This window comes from Bos grunniens, chromosome 8 (assembly GCF_055505025.1).
Source record: "Bos grunniens cultivar Pamir isolate PY7600 chromosome 8, Bosgru_T2T1.0, whole genome shotgun sequence".
Taxonomy (NCBI): domain Eukaryota; kingdom Metazoa; phylum Chordata; class Mammalia; order Artiodactyla; family Bovidae; genus Bos; species Bos grunniens.
This window is the reverse complement of record NC_141172.1, coordinates 13,967,710-13,989,645: the sequence shown is the minus strand read 5'-3', so window position 1 is coordinate 13,989,645 and position 21,936 is coordinate 13,967,710. Positions and strand designations below refer to the sequence as shown.

Genomic DNA, 21,936 nt, shown 5'->3' with positions numbered 1-21,936 from the left:
CAACAGTCATTCATGACAAAAAACTCCCATCAAAGTGGCTATAGAGGGAACATATCTCAACATAATAAAGGCCATTTATGACAAACCTATAGCCAACATAGCACTCAAAGGGGAAAAGTTGAAAGCTTCCCAATAAATTAAAAAACAAGACAAGGATGCCTCTCTCACTAGTTCTCTTTTACATAGTATTGGAAGTCCTAGACACAGTAATCAGACAAGAAAAAAGAAACAAAATGTATCCAAATTAGAAGGGAATAGGTAAAATAATTACTATTTGCAGATGATATAATACTCTACATAGAGAATCCTAAAGTCTCCACTCAAAAACTGGTAGAACTAATAAATAAATTAAGCAAGGTTGCAGGACACAAGATTAATACACAGAAATATGTTGTGTTCCTATATACTAATAATGAAATATCAGAATGAGAAAGTAAGAAAAAAAAAAAAAATCCTGCTTAAAATCACATATCAAGAAAGATCCAGCATTAAAATGAATGAAGTAGGGCAAAGGCCAATATGCTGAAAATTATAAAACACTGATGAGGGAAACTGAAGATGATTCAGAAGAATGAAAAGATATACTATGTTCTTGTACTGTAATAATCAATATTATTAATATAGCCGTATTACTCAATCTACAGATTTAATGCAATACCTATCAAAATACTCAGGATATTTTAAGAGAAATAAAAAAAGTCCAAAATTTATAAGGAACCACTAAAGATCAGAATTGAAAAGGAATCATGAGATAAAAGAACAAAGCTGGAGGTATAACTCTCCAAGATGTCAGACAATACTGCAAAGCTATACTCAAAATAGTGTGGTATTGGGGGGGGAATGGATATATATTAATAGATCAATGTAAGAGAATAGAGAGTCCAGAAATAAACCCACATACCTATGGTCAATTAATCTATGATGAGGAAGGCAAGAATAGGCAGTAAAGGAAAAACAGTCTTTTCAACAAGTGATGACTAGAAAGCTGGACAGTCACATGTAAAATAATGAAATTAGAACATTCCCTCAAATCATATACAAAAATGTAATTAAAATGGTTTAAAGACTTAAATGTTAGACAAAGTACCATAAAACTTCCAGAAGAGAACATAGGCAATACCCTCCACTCTTTGACATAAGTTGTAGCAATATTTTCTTGGATCAGTCTCTGGAACCTAATTAAACTTAAAAGATTTGTACAACAAAGAAAAACTAATAAAACGAAAACAAAAACAAGAGCCTTTCAGAACTGGAGAATGTGAAGAAGAGAGGATATATGCATGCCGCTGCCGTTGCTGTTGAGTCACTAAGTCATGTCTGACTCTGGGACCCCATGAACTGGTGAACCGCCAGGCTCCTCTGTCCTCAGGATTTTCCAGAAAGGCATACTAGTGTAGGTTGCCATTTCCTCCTCCAGAGGATCTTCATGACCCAGGGATCAAGCCCGCGGCTTCTGTCCTGTCTCCCACACTGGCAGGCTGATTCTTTACCACTGAGCCACCCGGAAAGCCCAGATATATGTATGTGCGTGTGTGTGTGCTAAGTCATTTCAGTCGTGTCCAATTCTGTGCGACTCTATGGACTGAAGCCTGCTAGGCTCCTCTGTCTCTGGGATTCTCCAGGCAAAAATACTGCAGTGGATTGCCATGCCCTCCTCATGGGGACCTCTCTAACCCAGGGATCCAACCTGCATCTCTTAAGTCTCCTGCATTGGCAAGCAGGTTCTTTACCACTAGCATCACCTGGGAAGCCCCTAGATATATATCTATGTATAACTAATTCACTTTGCTGTATACCTGAAACTAACACAGCATTGTAAATCAAACAATACTCCCATATCTTCTTAAAAAATGGAATATATAATTCTTTCAAATTATAGGTTCCCTCATTATCACATTTGCTCAGGGCAGTTATCTTTGAGTTTATCACTGTCCTTTAATTTGTGTATTCAGTTCTCAGTTGGGAGTCTTCTATTCCCATTCTGAGCTAACCTATTTTACAGAGCCTTCTCTGTTCAATATGCCTATTAATTTCATTCACATTCTAACTGCACGCTGGCTATCACATGGGATACATTTACTTTCTAAACTTGAATATATGCTTCTTTGTACAACATAAAATATCTCTGCTATATTCATAATTTATCTCACTCTTAACCAATACTGATATACATACACATACATATTCTGATATTTAGAATGAGGAAAATAATTTTTTAAAATTCACCTAAAGTTTTCAGGAAATGAACATTAGCAATAACAAATAGGTGCAGAGTTCATTACCTGTGGGAGTGAGTGGGGCAAAGTTAAAATTTCCATCTGTCACTTTAGATGAAGATTGAGGGCAAAGGAAAAAGAGTCAGTGTTTGGGAGTAAGGAGCTGAAAATGGAGGTGAAAGTGAGCTTATTTGTTAGAAAAAGTCTCTAAAATATATGGGCTCTGTCCTTTCATTCCGCTTATGATACCTGTTTTAAACTTCTGTTAAAATGAAAGTTCTCAGTGCAAATTTCCATATGGCTTGGATGTTTTTAAAAACCACATCAACATTAAATGAAATATTAATAACAAATGAATTGTATGTATTTCTCCTTCTTTTGCTGAAAAAATAAAACCACCTTCTATCTACTATCAAAGTATATCTGAAGACAGCCAGTGTTCTTTGGGTTCACAAGAAGGGATAGATGGTAGACTTTCACATAAATTCAACCAGAAAACAAGATATGAACTTACCAGGATTACTTGAACTGACCAAAGGAACTATGAAAGGCTATACTATAGAAATATTTAAAGAAGAAATAATAGTTCACAGTGTCTTCAAATCACGTCAAATTTACCATATTATAAGTGCCATTAAATGTTCTCTTTGATTGGAAGGGCCCTGTGAATGATGGACAGTTTTGTGCTGAATAGATGAGCAATTTCCTCTAATTCTCTTCACATGACTGCTCATTCTTTGCCTCTTAGCTCATCCAAGTTAACATAATGGAGCCCCTTGTAAAACATTGAGTCACGTGCTTCAGCGTGCAGTTTATGATTTAAGTTTTATCAAGATGTCATGATATTTAAAATTTGAACAATTTAGTCTATTTTATGTATATTTAATTTCTTTCCTATTATGCCTTGAAATGTATTTCTATTTCTAATTTAAATTTCTATTTGAATGCATAGAAAATGTGTTTCATTTAGAAACCAAAACACCATTCTAGACTTATGTGTTTATGTTTGTGTCTATTTCCACCATTTGTACTTGGACAAACCATTTACATACAAGCCATTCTGTCTTTACTATTATTGTTTGTTTGACAGACATGCGAAACAGTGCTAGAAACAGGCATATTTCCTTTCTTAGAAACTCATTTTTCAGATGAAGATGTTCTTTTCTTCACTTATTGGTCTTCATGAGGACACAAGTGAGCAGCCCCATGTATCTCCCTTTAGATGTATTAAATGAGGTTTTCTTCATAGTTACTAGCCAAACCTTGTCTTCCTGGGCACCCTGGAATTCTAAATCCGTTCTCTGTAATCTCAGGTGGTGAAAAGAAAGCAGTGATTGCAAATGTTTTACTCTCTTACAACTGAAAACAAAAATAAAACAAATAATAAAAATAAAATTATTGTGATGCTTGATGAAGGACCACTAGTAGAGAAAGACAAAGTAGAAAAACTAATAACATCTCCCAAGGAAAATAAAGTAATCCACATTATAAATACTCAAACCACTGAAGTAGTTTCTACTTTTGTAGCTGTAATTTTATAAACTATAGGGTGAGCAAATGTATATTTAGATATACCCTCCAGAATTAATGAAAAAAAAAAAAAGCCCAGATGTAACTCAACTACCACTTTAAATTAATAATAATCTACCTCCAACACAACTACCTCAGTCATAAATACTAATAAAGAAAATATCTTTAGCCATTAAATTTTATGTGTAACATGTGAACATGTTAACATAGTATTTAAAGAGACAAGATGACATTAAGCAAACAAAAACAGAGAACAGATTGTCTGAAACACATAATACATATGATAGTTTTACAGAGGAAAATGCATAAGCCTAGAAGTGGTTGTCAATATGTCAATAACTTCCCCCAGTCACTTCAGAGCTAACAAGCCAGAGGAACTACTTAATTAAATGTATGACCAAATGAAAGAAAATTTACTTTCTTCTTAGTATAAAGAAAATAAATCTTAATACAAAAAATAGCATTTCATTACATCCTGAAAATACAAATAAAATAAATCCGGCATTTACCTTATGTGATGAAAAATCCACTGGACACTTTAGAAGCCCAAGTAGCTCATGATGCAGCTTCCCAGTGGCAGTCTTCAATTACTATAAATAAAAGGTGAAAGATAGCGTTTAGAACAATATATGTCTCTGTAGAGTGATGCTGATTAGCTGTTAAATGTTTATTATCACTTATCTCCATTTAAATATTAACTCCCTCTTTATTGCTGTTATCATAGATTTTGTTAAATGCACAAAATAGAAATGCAAGTTATGTATTTCTGGGACTTCCAAGGCACCAAATAGGCTCCAGATTACAAAACTACAAAAAATAAAAACTATTCAATCCCATCTTATTTTACTGGGAAAGGCAGTTGAAGTATGAAAACTAAAGCATTTATAATGGAAATGTTTTCTTATTATGTACACATTACCAATATAAATACTTTTCTGGTTATAACACTGAGTTATAAGTATTATGGGCTGTTGGCTCCTTGTCTCTTTTTACTATTGACTTCCTTGCAAGATTTAAGCAAGTATTTTTACTTTGTTTCATAATTTTCCTGGAGAAGATTCATAAAATGTGGAAAGTAATAGTTATAAGTTTGATATGCTGATATATAATATGTAGGCATGTAGGTGGCTTCTATTTCTAGACAATATATACGATCTCTCTCTCTTTCTCTTTAGTTGCTAAGTCGTGTCTGACTCTTGTGACCCCATGGACTGTAGCCTGCCAGGCTCCTCTGTCCATGGGATTTTCCAGGCAAGAATACTGGAGTGGGTTGCCATTTCCTTCTCCAGGGGATCTTCCCAACCCAGGAATCGAACCAGGGTCTTCTGCGTTGTAGGCAGATTCTTTACCAACTGAGCTATCAGAGAAGCTCTATACTATACAGAGTTCATAAATTAATAATACTGTTTGTATAGAATGGGACTATATTCCATCCCTCTCCTACATCTCCCTCAGTCCAAACCTAATGCATAGTCCTTAGGCACGAATCCAAGTCTCAGGCATGCCCTCAATAAAGCAGCATCATGGACATTCTACCTCCCACCCCTTTCTGAAACTCTAATCCAGTAAGTGGCAAAGAAGATGAGAGTAGGAACAGAGACAGTGGGGGAAATGGTGTTTCTAACTCGGAAGTATAACTTTGTCAAGGGATGTGCGGCACATTTGAACGGAAATAAACGAGCATCTTCTTATCCCATTGTAAGAGGGTCATATAAGTTCATGTTTTAAGGGCTGGATTCATATAAATTACATTACTAACTCAGTGTTTCTAAAAGCTGCTATCAGAAACTGTGTGTGTGTGTGTCTGTGTGATTAGTCACTCAGTTCATCTATTTAGTATATATAGATGCTCAGTATCTATAGATACTCTTTGCAATCCTATGGACCGTATAGCCTGCCAGGCTCCTCTGTTCATGGGATTCTCCAGGCAAGGATACTGGAGTGGGTTGTCATGCCCTCCTCCAAGGGATCTTCACAACCCAGGGGCCAAATCCACATCTCTTATATCTCCTGAATTGGGAAGAGGGTTCTTTTCCACTAGCGCAACCTAGGAAGCCCCAATATAGATAGCAAATATCTATATACACTTAATACTTATATGTTTACACAAATATATAGGTATTTGCATATAATATATAGCATATATATACATATATAATTTTTTACTAGTTCCCCCACTACGTGCTCTTTCTTTTGTCTGCTCTTGAGTATTAGAACTCACTTTGAAGAAAAATGCTTTCCAGACAAATAAATTCTGTATAGTGAATAACACGTTGGGTTAGATTCCAGAAAGACATCAGAAGCTACATTTACATTAGAGAGAAACAAACTTTGAAAGAAAATGTTAAACACTTTTGGTGAGAAAGAGAACACTCTAAACGTCATAATAATGGGACGCTAGGCAAAAACTACTGAAATGCCAAAAATGACTGCACAGCGTTTTAGAAGTTTCTGGATGTCCTGTAGAATTCTCCTGCTTTCCTAAAAACACATCAGCTAGTCCAGTGCCTCATCACTTTCTAACTCTGTGTTAACAACTGACTGGCTGGAACTCATTTTGCTATTCATATCTAAACAATTCTGAACCTTTATTGAACGGTCTCTGTGACAAGTGGTGTAATAGGTATTTTCATATGGTGATCTCGTTTAATCAGTAAAGATACACACAGTGCCATACTTTGCAGACAGCCGCCACTGTCCTATATTATATGTCTCAGCATAAAGTCACTAAATTGGAATTTGCACGTTCCATAAAATAAAGTGCTACCTGCAACTAATTGTAAGTTTTGTTTTATATCATTAAGTCACTTAAAATATTTTTTAATGTCTAAAGTGTTTATCGAATAATTACAAATATATATGGAATGTGAAAGCTATCAAATAAAATCTACTGTTTAGTTAATTGAAACATATTTTAATGTTTCAGTGGAGTAGGGAGGTGATCCTGGAATATCACAAGTCATTTTCTTATGATCATATCTAAAAATATGACATCTTTAATGAAATAAGAATGTGTATTATATCAGGATTTCCTAATGTTGCTTGGAGAAGACAATTTAGTTAAGATCAAATACTGTTTAAGAAAGATATAAAATAAGCTCTAACAGCAAAGTAAATGGCATATATGCAAAAGAAGTAGCCAGCTATAAAGAACGAAAGAGATTATTTTGTTAAATGAAAAAAAAAGGAAAGAAAGAAAACAATGTTTGGGTCAGGTAAGGTAGTGGATAAAGAAGATGGGGGAAATGTGTTGATAAAACCCATAAAATTATGTGTATCTGTGTGTATTTCTTTTGGTGGGAGTTGAAGGAGTACAGCTATCTAAAGAGAAATTCCTTCTGAGTTTCCTGGGTTATTCATGGAATACTGAAGAAAAAATTAAAGCTATAATTCCTAAAAATGAAATCAATGGTTATAATAATGGGGTCAAGAATCTGATCTTTGATACAGATCACCTTCTGGATAAAATGTAATGGATAAGGTAAGAAGTCAGGTCCAGATGTGGTCCTAGATCATGTGACTCATTCCTCTTAAATTGAGGAGATCTTTTTTTTTCCAGTAGTCACATATGGTTGTGAGAATTGGACTATAAAGAAAACTGAGCGCCAAAGAATTGATGCTTTTGAACTGTGGTGTTGAGGAAGACTCTTGAGAGTCCCTTGGACTGCAAGGAGATCCAACCAGTCCATTCTAAAGAAAATCAGTCCTTAATATTCACTGGAAGGACAGATACTGAAGCTGAAACTCCAATACTTTGGCCACCTAATGCGAAGAACTGACTCATTGGAAAAGATCCTGATGCTGGGAAAGACTGAGGTGGGAGGAGAAGGGGATGACAGAGGATGAGATGATTGGATGGTATCATAACGCCATGGACATGAGTTTGAGTAGGCTCCAGGAGTTGGTGATGGACAGGGACGCCTGGTGTGCTGCAGTCCGTGGGGCCGCAAAGAGTCAGACATGACTGAGTGACTGAATTAAACTTCACAACAAAGGGATCTAGGAAAGTAGCAGGAAAATAGTAGTAACAGAGTAAATACTGCTCACAGGAAGCAGAGGCAAGGAATGAAAAGTCAGTTTCATAAAAATTGATCAGTGTAGCTTGGCTGAGCTAGAATGGCTCAGAACAAAGAATTTGAGGAAATATACCCTCAACATTTTGAGTGAGGCACACAATTTGAGATAAGTGATAATGCCTGCTGCTGCTGCTACCAAGTTGCTTCAGTCATGTCCGACTCTCTGCGACCTCATAGACGGCAGCCCACCAGATTCCCCCGTCCCTGGGATTCTCCAGGCAAGAACACTGGAGTGGGTTGCCATTTCCTTCTCCAATGCATGAAAGTGAAAAGTGAAACGGAAGTTGCTCAGTCTTGTCTGACTCTTCGCGACCCTATGGACTGCAGCCTACCAGGCTCCTCCATCCATGGAATTTTCCAGGCAAGAGTACTGGAGTGGGGTGATAATGCCTAGCACACAAGAAAAGGGGACTTGATGAATGCATATCTGCAAGTATTTAGTAAACAGAAGATAGCCCAAGCCAAGTAAAAAATAAAGAAGAATCTGTTTACATGCTTAGATTGTTCAATAAAGTCACACTTATAGCTGGCAATGTACCTAATAGAATCCTGAGTACCAACTTGGAAAAGGTACATAAAATTTAAACGTAATTTTTTACCATAGATGTACAAAAATTATGTGTTTCCCCCCAAGATCACATGAGTAGTTATGACATAAATATACGACAATATTTTAAGTCTTCTGGCTTCCAAGTCAGTTCCCTTTTCATTAAGTGATATTGTTTGCCTTATTTACCATCTCCTATAATTAGATGTGTGCATGTTAAGTCGCTTCAGTCCTGTCCGAGTCTTTGCGACCCTATGGACCATAGCCTGCCAGGCTCCTCTGTCCATGGGATTCTCCAGGCAAGAACACTGCAGTGGGTTGCCATTTCCTCCTCCAGGGGGATCCTCCCAAGGACTGAACCCATGTTTCTTATGTCTCTTGCATTGGCAGGTGAGTTCTTTACCACTAGCGCCACAAAGGAGTCTCTATTACAGTTGAATCCCAAATGTGTATAATACTAAGCACATGAGGACTGTAAGGACAGCACTGGGTTGATGTGGGGATGAACATATAGTGAATTTACCACAGTCCCCAGCACTTGGTGTGTGATTAAATGGTAGCTGTTATTATTATCTACAAAATGAGAAAAAATATTAATAAGAGGATGATACAGTGGTAAGGAGAAAAAAAAATATTCAAGGGCTCAATAAACATACTATAACACCAATTTAAGGTGGATTAATATTTTTAACATACAACCAGGGCTGACTTAACCCCTATTCAAACAAAAGTGACTTTAATTCCAAGGTTAGACATATATCATTATAAATTATAAAAGAACCACTCTTTTATTTACTTCTTTAAACAAATATAATAATATTTTAAATTGATTCAAACAGAGGGAAGAATATACTTTAAGGAGTATTTGAAAACAAGGGGAAAAACAGCTATCTTCCTGAACCTTCAGTGCTATTTTAGAGGGAAAACATTCCTACACAGTGAATATTTATAGATATGAATACCATTTTGTTAGGAATTTATATCTCTACCTTCATAAGTGTTTAAGAGGAAAAGTTAGAAAAATCTCTGCTTTAAATAAAAAGGTAGACAATTTTACCATTCTTCTCTTGTTTTCCACAACATTTTCTAGTGATTCTTATACTTTATTTCAAAGTGAGGGAAAACAGAGATCCCCACCCCCCACCAAGGAAATATGTAGTATGTATATGGCATCTTCTCCTAAATGTAAAGTAGTTCTCTCACAGAATTTTTTATCCACTATTATTAACACTTTGGAGAAGGCAATGGCAACCCACTCCAGTACTCTTGCCTGGAGAATCCCATGGACGGAGGAGCCTGGTAGGCTGCAGTCCATGGGGTCGCTAAGAGTCGGACATGACTGGGCGACTTCACTTTCACTTTTCACTTTCATGCATTGGAAGAGGAAATGGCAACCCACTCCAGTGTTCTTGCCTGGAGAATCCCAGGGACCGTGGGACCTGATGGGCTGCCATCTATGGGGTAGCACAGAGTCGGACACGACTGAAGCGACTTAGCAGCAGCAGCATCAGTAGCAGCAGCATTAACACTTAGTATACAATAGTCTGTGGACTCTATGCAACCTAATTCTCAATTGATGTATTTAAGAACCTTTATTTAAACATATGGGGTTTCCTGGTGGCTCAGTGGTAAAGAAGCCACATACCAATGTAGCAGACACAAGAGATACGGGTTTGATCCCTGGGTCAGGAAGATCCCCTGGTGAAGGAAATGTCAACTCACTCCAGTATTTTTGCCTGGGAAATTCCATGGATAGAGGAGCCTGGAGGGTTGCAGTCCATGGAATCTCAAAGAGTTAGACAAAACTGAGTGACTAAGCACAACAAACACAACATTAGAATAGAAGGAAAAGGTGAAATAACATGCCTACTATGTGCCTGGATATGGATGGCTTAAAGAGATTATTTAATTTAATCATCATAAAATAAATCATGTGAGATAGATAATACTCTCTCTTTAAAAATGCATAACTGTGATGACTTGGGTGGGAAGGGAGGGGTGGGAGCGAGGTTTAAGAGGGAGGGGATATATGTAAATCTGTATGTATAGGTGATTCACTTGTACACCAGAAACCAACACAACGTCATAAAGCAATTATCCTCCAACTAAAAAATATAATTAAAAAATACAGAACTGAGGCTTAGAAAATGACACAATAATTTTTTTCAAGATCACAGACCTTTCCGCTATGTAACACTCCCTTCCAAGCACTAGCTATGGATACCTTTGATCATGGGACTGGTTAGAACAAACATTAAACTGAATGCAATGGTGCTTAATAAAACTCAAAACCTGTAATGAGTGTAGTAGGCCAGAACTGGATGAGTTAAGTGTTTTATCATCAACATTTCAGGATTGTTACATGAAAATGAAAGTCGGAATAAAAGCTTTTCCTTCTTTTGTGTATTTTTGGCCACTGTTTCAAAAAATGGTTATTAAAATGTAATAAATCTGTTTTATAATTAATGTCAAATTTTGGACTTACTTGAAATTTTTATTAAGATTTATAAAAGTACAATACCCAATACTTTATAAAGGTGTATTTGTGTGAAAATAAAAACTAACTTGCTTAAGTAATAATACGATATTCTTAACAAATTAGATAACATAAATAACATTCCCTGGGAACATAAATTTATTCAACATTACTTTTCCATTAGCATTGAAAAAATATAATATACCATCCATTTAATCTTAATTTGAATATAACAAAGTAGCTGCATAAATCTTAATTTTAATATCATAAAATAGCTCTGCTAAAACTGAGTGAGGCTATATAATTCATAATTCTATAATTTAGTAAATAGGCTATACTATTTTCTAGAGCACCTGAGGGTTTTTAGAAGGGAAAAGGAGAAATGCATCCACTGAGTAATTCATTCACTGAGTCTTGCATTCACTAGAAATTTTTAATATTAAATTTAACATTGTTTTTTCAAGTTAAATGACAGTATTACTTGATTGAATCACTCCACAGAGATTCCACTTATAGCATCTTTCCCTAGAGCATGCCCAAAGAGAATTCTGCCCTTAGAGTACAGTAAATTTATTTGAGCATGAAATGCACATTGCCTGTTCTTCATATAGAAAAATAATAATAAAATAAGGAATTTTGATTCCTTTTTAAGTTGCCTTGCTTACATCTGCTTTGTTTGGTGGCTCTCAGCAGAATGACAAGGACTTGAATCTGGATTGCTTTGGTGGTTTATATTTCCTTTTATTCTTGACTTTCTTAGAGATGTACATGGCAGAGATACTGGTACTTTATTTGCTTTAATCTTTCAAAACCCAAGAGTGAAAGAAATACGCTGTTATCTTTTTATTAGGTCAATCAAGTCAAAAGTTTTCATTGTGCTTCAACTTTTAAAAAGTTGAAATTCTACTGCACCTACAAATTTTGCAAGTGAACTATGTATTTCATTGGCTATTAAAACATATTAAAAAAATCTATTTCTTTAACATATACACACATACATATAAAACAATTTTGTGCTTTGTACACATTAATATAATAATAATAATTGATATACCCTTAAAGCTTATCATATGCCAGGCACTAGGTACTTTACATCTATTTGCTCACTTAATTCCCACAAGAATAAAATAATACTATTTTTCTCAATTGAAAGATGGAAAATTGAGGCACTGAGAGATTAAGTAACGAAGTGACTAACAGAAATGGAATTTAAACCAAGGCAGAATGACCCCAGAGATGAGCTGTTAACAATAATACATCTCTGATTAGAAGATATTAGTAATGGCATTTTGATAACAGCATATACAAAAAAAGTCTTAACCAACTAAAACCACACGTAATCATAAATATCAAGCCACAGAAGTAATTTTAAGGTGGCAGAAACGGTTCTGTGAAAAATAATAGAGCTAGGGATCACAATGAATCTGCAGATTGCATTTGGTAGTATAGTCGTTTTCACAATATTGATTCTTCCTACCCAGGATCATGGAATATCTCTCCATCTGTTTATGCTGTCTTTGATTTCTTTCATTAGTGTCTTATAATTTTATGTGTATAGCTCTTTTGTCTCCTTAGGTAAGTTTATTTCTAGATGTGCAATTCTTTTTGTTACATTGGTGAAGGGGATTGATTCCTTAATTTCTCTTTCTGATTTTTCATTGTTAGTGTATAGAAATGCAAGTGATTTCTGTGTATTGATTTTGTATCCTGCAACTTTGCTAAATTCACTGATTACCTCTAGTAATTTTCTGACACTAGGGTTTTCAATGTACAGTATCATGTTATTTGCAAAGAGTGATAGCTTTACTTCTTCTTTTTTGATCGGGATTCCTTTTATTTCTTTTTCTTCTCTGATTGCTGCAGCTAGGACTTCCAGAGCTATGTTGAATAATAGTGGTGAAAGCGAACACCCTTGTCTTGTTCCTGATCTTAGGGGGAAGGCTTTCAGTTTCTCACCATTGAGAATAATGTTTGCTGTAGGCTTATCATATATGGCCTTTAATATTTGAGGTAGGTTCCTTCTATGCCCATTTTTTGAAGAGTTTTAATCATAAATGGGTGTTGATGCTGTCAGAGGCTTTTTCTGCATCAATTGAGATGATCACAAGGTTTTTATCTTTCAATTTGTTAATATGGTGTATCACATTGATTGATTTGCATATATTGAAGAATACTTGCATCCCTGGAATAAATCCAACTTGATCATGGTGTATGAGCTGCATGATATTTGCTGAATTCTGTTTGCTAAAATTTTATTGAAGATTTTTGCATCTATGTTCATCAGTGATATTGGCCTATAGTTTTCTTTTTTTGTGTCATCCTTGTCTGGTTTTGGTATCAGGGTGATGGTGGCCTCATAGAATGAGTTTGGAAGTATTCCTTCCTCTGCAATTTTTTGAAAGAGTTTTAGAATGATAGCATTAGCTCTTCTCTAAATGTTTAATAAAATTCTCCTGTGAAGCCATCTGGTCCTGGGCTTCTGTTTTGGGGGATATTTTGGATCACAGCTTCAATTTCAGTGCTTGTGATTGGGTAATTCATAATTTCTATTTCTTCCTGGTTCAGTCTTAGAAGAGTCAACTTTTCTAAGAATCTGTACATTTCTTCCAGGTTATCTCCTTTATTGCCATACAGTTGTTCATAATAGTCTCTTATAATCCTTTGTATTTCCATATTGTCTATTGTAACCTCTCCTTTTTCATTTCTAATTTTGCTGATTTGATTCTTCTCTCTTTTTTTCTTGATGAGTCTAAAGGCTTGTCAATTTTGTTTATCTTCTCAAAGAACCAGCTTTTAGTTTTCTTAATCTTTAATATTGTTTCTTTCATTTCTTTTTCATTTATTTCTGCTCAGATCTTTATGATTTCTTTCATTCTATTAATTTTTGGGTATTTTTTTGTTCTTCTTCTTTTTCCAGTTGTTGTAGGTGTAAAGTTAGGTTGTCCAGTCCATGTTTTTCTTGTTTCTTGAGGTAGGATTGTATTGCTATAAATTTCCCTCTTTTGTTTTCGCTACATGTCATAGGTTTTGAGTTGTCATGCTGCTGCTGCTGCTGCTGCTGCTAAGTCACTTTAGTCGTGTCCGACTCTGTGCGACCCCACAGACGGCAGCCCACGAGGCTCCCCCATCCCTGGGATTCTCCAGGCAAGAACACTGGAGTGGGTTGCCATTTCCTTCTCCAATGCATGAAAGTGAAAAAGTCAAAGTGAAGTCACTGAGTCCTGTCCCACTCTTAGCGACCCCATGGACTGAAGCCTACCAGGCTCCTCCGTCCATGGGATTTTCCAGGCAAGAGTGCTGGAGTGGGGTGCCATTGCCTTCCCTATCAAATCACCAATGGCATTTTTCACAGAAGTAGAAGAAAAAATTTCACAATTCATATGGAAACACAAAAGACCACAAATAGCCAAAGCAGTCTTGAGAAAGAAGAATGGAGCTGGAGGAACCAACCTTCCTGACTTCAGGTTATACTACAAAGCTAGTCACCAAGACAGTATGGTACTGGCATAAAAACAGAAATAAAGACCAATGGAACAAGATAGAAAGCCCAGAAGTAAACCCATGCACCTATGGGTACATTATTTTTTGACAAAGGAGGCAATATACAATGGGGCAAAGACAGTCTCTTCAATAAATGATGCTGGGAGAACTGGACAGCTACATGTAAAAGAATGAAATTAGAACACTTCCTAACACCATACACAAAGATAAACTCAAATGGATTAAAGACCTACATGTAAGACAAGAAACTATAAAGCTCCTAGAGGAAAACATAGACAGAACAGTCGATTACATAAATCGAAGCAAGATACTCTATGATCCACCTCCTAGAGTAAAGGAAATAAAAATAAAAGTAAATAAGTGGGACTTGATTAAACTTAAAAGCTTTTGCACAGCAAAGGAAACTATAAGCAAGGTGAAAAGACAACCCTCTGAATGGGAGAAAATAATAGCAAATGAAGCAGCTGATGAAGGATTAATTTCCACAATATACAAGTAGCTCATATAAATCAATGCCAGAAAAACAAACAACCCAATCAAAAAGTGGGAAAAAGACCTAAACAGACATTTCTCCAAAGAAGACATAAGATGGCCAACAATCATATGAAAAGATGCCCAACATCTCTCATTATTAGAGAAATGCAAATTAAAACCACAATGAGATATCACCTCACACCGGTCAGAATGACCATCATCAAAAAGTCTACCAATAATAAATGCTGGAGAGGGTGTGGAGAAAAGGGAATGCTCTTGCACTGTTGGTGGGAATGTAAATTGATACAGCCAAATGAAAGAAGGTATGGAGATTCCTTAAGAAGCTGGGAATACAATCACCATATGACCCAGCGATCCCACTCCTAGGCATAGACCTGGAGGAAACCAAAACTGAAAAAGACACATGTATCTATTGTTCACTGCAGCAGTATTTATCATAGCTAGAACACAGAAGCAACCTAGATGTCCATCTACAGATGAATGGATAAAGAAGGTGTGGTACATATACACAAAGGAATATTGAAAGTGAAAGTGAAGTCGCTCAGTCGTGTCCAACTCTTTGCGACCCCATGGACTACAGCCCACCAGGCTCCTCCATCCATGGGATTCTCCAGGCAAGAATACTGGAGTGGGTTGCCATTTCCTTCTCCAGGGGATCTTCCTGACCCAGGGATTGAACTTAGGTTTCCTGCATTGCAGGCAGACGCTTTAACCTCTGAGCCACCAGGGAAGCACAAAGGAATATTATTCAGCCATAAAAAAGAACACATTTGAGTCAGTTCTGATGAGGTGGATGAACCAAGAACCTATCATACACAGTAAAGTAAGTCAGAAAGAGAAAGATAAGTATAATATTCTAATGCATATATACGGAATCTAGAAAAATAGTACTGAAGAATTTATTTACAGGGCAACAGTAGAGAAACAGACATAGAGAATAGACTTATGGACATGGGGAGAGGGGAGGAGAGAGTGAGATATATGGAAAGAGTAACATGGAAACTTATATTACCATATGTAAAATAGATAGCCAACGGGAATTTGCTGTAAAGCTCGGGAAACTCAAACAGGGATTCTGTATCAACATAAAGGGGTGGGATGGGGAGGGAGATTGGAGGCAGGTTCAAAAGGGAGGGGATATATGTATACCTATGGCTGATTCACATTGAGGTTTGACAGAGAACAACAAAATTTTGTAAAGGAATTATCCTTCAATAAAAATTAATTAATTTAAAAAACAATAACAGAGATAAATCTCTCTGAAGGCATCATTCATTCCTACTTAGTTCACCAGACACTCACATGGTAGATTATCAAATACATAGTAAACCAGTATCCAACAAATATTTGAGTGTATTAACAAATAAATCAAGATGCCCATGTGAGCACTGGCATTTGTGCAAACCCGAAATGGAAGTGCCAGTTCCAAACACAATAAACATGTAGACTAGCCTGGATTCAGGATACATCTTCATTGGGTTCACAGTTTTCATTCCTCACCCTCAACTCCACCATGCAACACTTTCACATCTTCTCTTGAGTCCTAGTCACTTACGTTCCACTTACAACTGCCTCAATTCCTATTTATTAAATTCTTGTTCTACACTGCATTTATTTAACAAATGAGTGAAAAAAATCCAGTGTGATTCCAGTTACTATTTGTACACTTTAACTGAGGCTTTTGAAAGAAAATGTCATAATTCAGGATAGTGTCCTAATGTTGAGAACATCAGGCAATAATACCATAGGTCAAATATCCAAACCCAGAAAATCATACGCCATTGTTATGTTATCCTGGGCTCTTCCTCTCTTGCCTGCTCAGGTGCATTCTAAATTCATTGACATGCTGTCACTTTTATTATCTATCTTCCGGATTACTCTCAGGGCTTCCTAATCAGTTTTCCTACTTATCGTCTTGCCCTCCCAATGTAATCTCTATATCACAATCAGAATTATCTTAAAAGATCAACTGGATCACATCTCTCCATAAATGACTTCCCTTTGCACTTTGGAGATTTTATATTTTTCATTTTCTTCCAGTCTCTCTCTTTGCCTCCTGCCCTCTGTCTTTTTATCTTTCTAGCCACAGTTGAACCCTCCAGTCTAACTTCAGCACTCACCAGGCTATATCTGTGCTGAAAGTTTGGCCCCTTGCAGTTGCAAAGCCTGCACATGGCCTGTTCCTCTGTTAGAACTGTCCTCTCCCCACTCTAACTAGCCATTTGCTTTTTAGGTCAGCTTAAATGTCATTTCCAAATGTATGCCTTATGCTAAATGGGAAAACTTTCATACTCTATTATGACTTCCTCAAGTCTTCTTCCCTGTCATTTCTCAGAATAAGTAGTGGGTTTGAGTACAAGATTTATACCCAGACTCCTTGACTGAATCCTGAATGCATAGTTGCTAGTCTGCATGACACTGGAGAAGCTGCTTATTTTTTCTATGCTCCACTTTCTTTATTTATAAAATGAGATGCAATATTATCTACCTAAAGTGATAGTCGTGAGAACTGAGTTAATACATGCAAACACTGAGAATAGTGCCCAATAATTATTATAACATTGCCCACATTAAGTACCCAATAAATGTGAGCTATCATTGTTCAGTGAAATTGTAATTATCTGTGTACTTATTTGATTATTTTCTCATAAACACACAAACCCGAGGAAATCAGCAACCATGATAATATTCTTACCACCATAAACTTGGTGCTTCTAACAGTGCTTAACTTAGAAAGAGCTCAATACAAATACATATCGAATGAATCAGTTGAATAAATACACGAATCTATAAATGCACAAAAGAAAGAATTTTTAAAAAGGAAAGAATATGGATCAAGCATCTTTGGGCAGGTGGGACTTTGCTGTCCATGAAATTATACAATATAGACTTGGGATAATACATGATGGTTTCACTTGTTTGGAAAGCTGACTAGATCTAAAGAAACCTTATTTATATCTATACAACTCTTTCACAATTCAAATGTACTGAAGAATGATTAAAACACCTGAAAAAAAAAAATGGGAGGTTGTTTCATCCCCTTTCATTTCTGTCATGATTGCTTTTTAGCAGTTACAAGAAATTTGATGACTCTCAGGAATAAAATTCTGATACAGTATTTCTGAGTTAAAAACAAACACACACACAAACAAAAATCTCTACCATTGTCAAAGTTCCAATACAGTTCTTCAGGACTGCTGCTACTGCTAAGTCACTTCAGTCGTGTCCAACTATGTGCAACCCTGTAGACGGCAGCCTACCAGGCTCCCCCGTCCCTGGGATTCTCCAGGCAAGAACACTGGAGTGGGTTGCCATTTCCTTCTCCAATGCATGAAAGTGAAAAGTGAAAGTGAAGTTGCTCAGTTGTGTCTGACCCTCAGCGACCCCATGGACTGCAGCCTTCCAGGCTCCTCCATCCATGGGATTTTCCAGGCAAGAGTACTGGAGTGGAGTGCCATTGCCTTCTCCGTCTTGAGGACTAGAGTACATCAAAAACCTTAAAGCCCACTTTCCCACATAATTCATCTTCCACATTTGGTTCTGATCTCCTTAAGTTGTTTTAAACCTGCTAATAATATAACCAACAAGGATGTAGATGCTTTTCAGAAAATTATTGCTACCCTCCTCCTCAGAAAAGAAAATATGACTAGATATCTTTAAAAAAAAAAAAAAAAAACAAACCCTCGAGCTCACAATCCTGGTAACCTCTATTTTGATATAGATTTACAGATAAAAGTATAAAAGGAACGTATGCATGCCAAATCCTGTTGATCTGCTTTTTTTGCTTTCTTAGACACACTCATTTGGTCTGTTAATGTCTTAGAGATATTGACTCATCTTGGCAAACACTCTGTTGACAATGTTTGTGTTGAACCTTCAGTTTCCTTCTCTAATACCAGGACAGAGGTATTATTGTGTGTAACTTAATAACTAAGCCCCTGAAGACAATGTGAATCATGGATCAATTCTAGCTTCTTCTGCAAAAAATTGTGTTCCTTTTATAAGATATTGAGAAAATATTGAACAGTGTTGTTCAACAATTCACTTATTCACTCTACATTTATTAAACAAATATCTTAGGAAGGGACTGAGACTGAAGGAAAAAAAAATAGGGAAAGCTGCTGCCCTGGAAAAATTCACAGATCACCAACTCAGCCGTTTCAGATGCATTAGAAAGTCTCCTTTATCATACGTAAGTTGCATGTGGGAGAATTTCAATCTTGTTCTAATGTGTAGCTGTGAACCAGATACTCTATACCTCGCCTATTGATGAACCTATTAAGTAGATATCATGATACTAAAAGTTACCAAAAAGGAGACACCTGGGCTCAGAATTCAAAGTAAACCTGCCTACATTATTTAGATAATAAGGAGCAAACCCAGGATTTGAACCTTGTGCTTTCTGCTCCAAACCTAAGCTTGCTGTGCTCAGTCTCTCTTTCTCTGTAATCACTGCTTTTTCTAACAAAGAAGATGAAAAGCTGGTAACCATACAGTTGTAAGGGACGGTTCATTTCAATGACTTCTTCTGTGAAAGGGGCAACATAGCAGGATTCACTCCCTGCCAGTGGTGATAGGCATTTCAGTCAGCCGTGCAAAGTCTCTGTATCTTATCACCACCGCCTCAGAGAGGTGGTAGAGAGACCAATGGAGAAGAGAGAAAAGTGGGAAATGGAGGGGGAAATGGAAAGCAGGAAGAAGAGAGGGATGTGGTCATGGCTGGGATGTTTTTGCATAGAGAAAGGCATGTCTAGGTGATGGAGCTGACCACCCACACAGAGAGGGTTCAACCTGTATTAGATGAATCAACTCCTGACCAACAGTCATATGCTTGCTGAAGGACCACAACATATTCAAATACCTTTCCAAAATGAATTCCTTTAAATTATACTTGTTTAGCCTAAGCACCATCTGAAGAATTTTGAAAGAAAAATCTAGTAGAGATTAGGAAATAGAGTGCAGACTAGAGAGAAATAGACTCTTCTCAGATAAAGTTTATGATTTACTCACCCATAAAATAATTTTAGTCTAGAAGGACCCATAAAATAGTCTAACTTCAAGTCATATCTGAACAAACCAGGAAGTAGAGATGTAGAGGGACTGAATGGCTTGCCAACAGCGAGCAGAGCTGGGAGCAGATGGTAGGTATCCAGATTCTATAGTGTATGTTCTCTGACTTATTTCACTCTCTTACACTGTTGCCAGTGCTTGGGCATGGTGGGTGAGTTTTTCTGTCCTTTTCTAGAACGGCTGATCCCTGAACATATGTGCTGCTCAGGAAAGGAGAGGTGTAGTCCCTTATAAGAAACGGGCCTGGGGACTCATGACAGCCTCTCTGAGTGATGCTGCTCAGTTCCCAGAACACTGGGACATCATTATAGCCTTGGAAATGATGTAAAGGTAGGTGGAAAGGGACTCATGAAACCCAAGTACCCTGGCCTTTCCTGAACTTGTTCTACATCCCCTGGATTGTGTCTTCTTGCACATCTGTGCTCCTGTCAAACCTTCCCTAAAAATCTCCACTTCTTACAAAGTAATCTACTAATGATAGGGTTATAATCTAAGTCTAGATTCAATTTTTATAGGTCATTCTTTAGGCTTTTTACATAGTTCTTATTAAAAAAGGATATTGCTTAGGGATCTTGAGGTTGTTTTAATTTATTTTCCTGAAACTTTTCTTTACATCCTTATTCATTTTGCCAGATACCTTTATGAGACAATTTTACTGTTACTGACATAATTCTACAGTCATGAGTCTATATTCTGTATTCTCAGCAATATGATTTGAAGTTAATAAACTATTAATGATTTATGAAACTATTAATATATTAATTATAAATATCTATAAGTTTTTATAACTTGAATATAGGAAGATGCTTATATTATAGAAAGCTGGTTCTATTTATTTAGCAGATCAGTGTTTATTATTTTAAAAACACAGAAACTAAAGTGGAAGTGAAGTCACTCAGTAGTGTCCGACTCTTTGTGACCCCATGGACTGTAGCCTACCAGGCTCCTCCCTCCATAGGATTCTCCAGGGAAGAGTGCTGGAATGGGTTGCCATTTCCTTCTCCAGGGGATCTTCCAGACCCAGGGATCGAACCCAGGTCTCTCACATTCCAGGCAGACGCTTTAACCTCTGAGCCACCAGGGAAGCCCAACAGGAAAAAAAAAAAAAACTTAAATTTTAATTAAAGCTATTACAGGGAGATGCCTTTGAATAAGGGTGGCAAAACACATATTCTCTGATATAAATTATGCAATTAGGTGGTCAAGTGATTAAAAACTGGAGAATAGCTAGAAAGAATGATTTGAGTATCAAATGATTTTGAGTACCTCCCTCTGGCCTGAGATACTAACAGAAAGAATTTATCCCAATAGTTAAACACACTATACTCTAATCCTGACATTTTTCTTTTGTAAACGATGATTATACTTTATTTTTTTAAATCATGAAACTGAAAATGACCTTAGTATAGTAGTTATTCAAATCAAAAGATATAGGCAGGATTGAATTCAAAGGTTCCAAATCCCTACTTCAGTTTTTAAACATGTCTTCTGTAAAAGTCCCTTTGGCTTGACCCAGTATTTACAGTAATTATTTATATATTTCCTAGCATTCATCTATTTGCCCACAAAGGTCAAAGCTTTGTATAGCTTTGTATACAAAGCTTTGTATAGAGAAAGCTATGGTTTTTCCAGTAGCCATGTCTGCATGTGAGAGTTGGGACATAAAGAAGGCTGAGTACCAAAGAACTGATGCTTTCGATTTGTGGGGCTAGAGAAGACTCATGTGAGTCCCTTGGATAACAAGGAGATCACACCAGTCAATCTTAAGGGAAATCAACCCTGAATATTCATTGAGTGGACTACTACTGAAGCTCCAATATTTTGGCTACCTGATGTGAAAAGCCAACTCACTAGAAAAGACCCTGATGCTGGAAAGATTGAGGGCAGGAGGAGAACCAGGTGACAGAGGATGAGATGGTTGGATGACACCACTGACTCAATAGACATGAGTTTGGGAGACAGTGAAGGATAAGAAAGCCTGGCGTGCTGCAGTCTGTGGAGTTGCAAAGTATCAGACACGACTTA

General features: G+C 36.6%; 1 protein-coding gene across 9 annotated transcripts in view; it reads right to left on the bottom strand.

Annotated features, from left to right (window-relative positions):
• Positions 1-21,936, bottom strand: part of LINGO2 (leucine rich repeat and Ig domain containing 2) — a 1,446,432-nt gene that overhangs the window by 819,946 nt on the left and 604,550 nt on the right. For all 9 annotated transcript variants that reach the window (XR_015169452.1, XR_015169451.1, XR_015169454.1 and 6 more), the window contains one exon: positions 4,256-4,336. The gene's annotated coding sequence lies outside the window, so the exon portion shown is untranslated. The remainder of the gene's footprint in view (positions 1-4,255; positions 4,337-21,936) is intronic.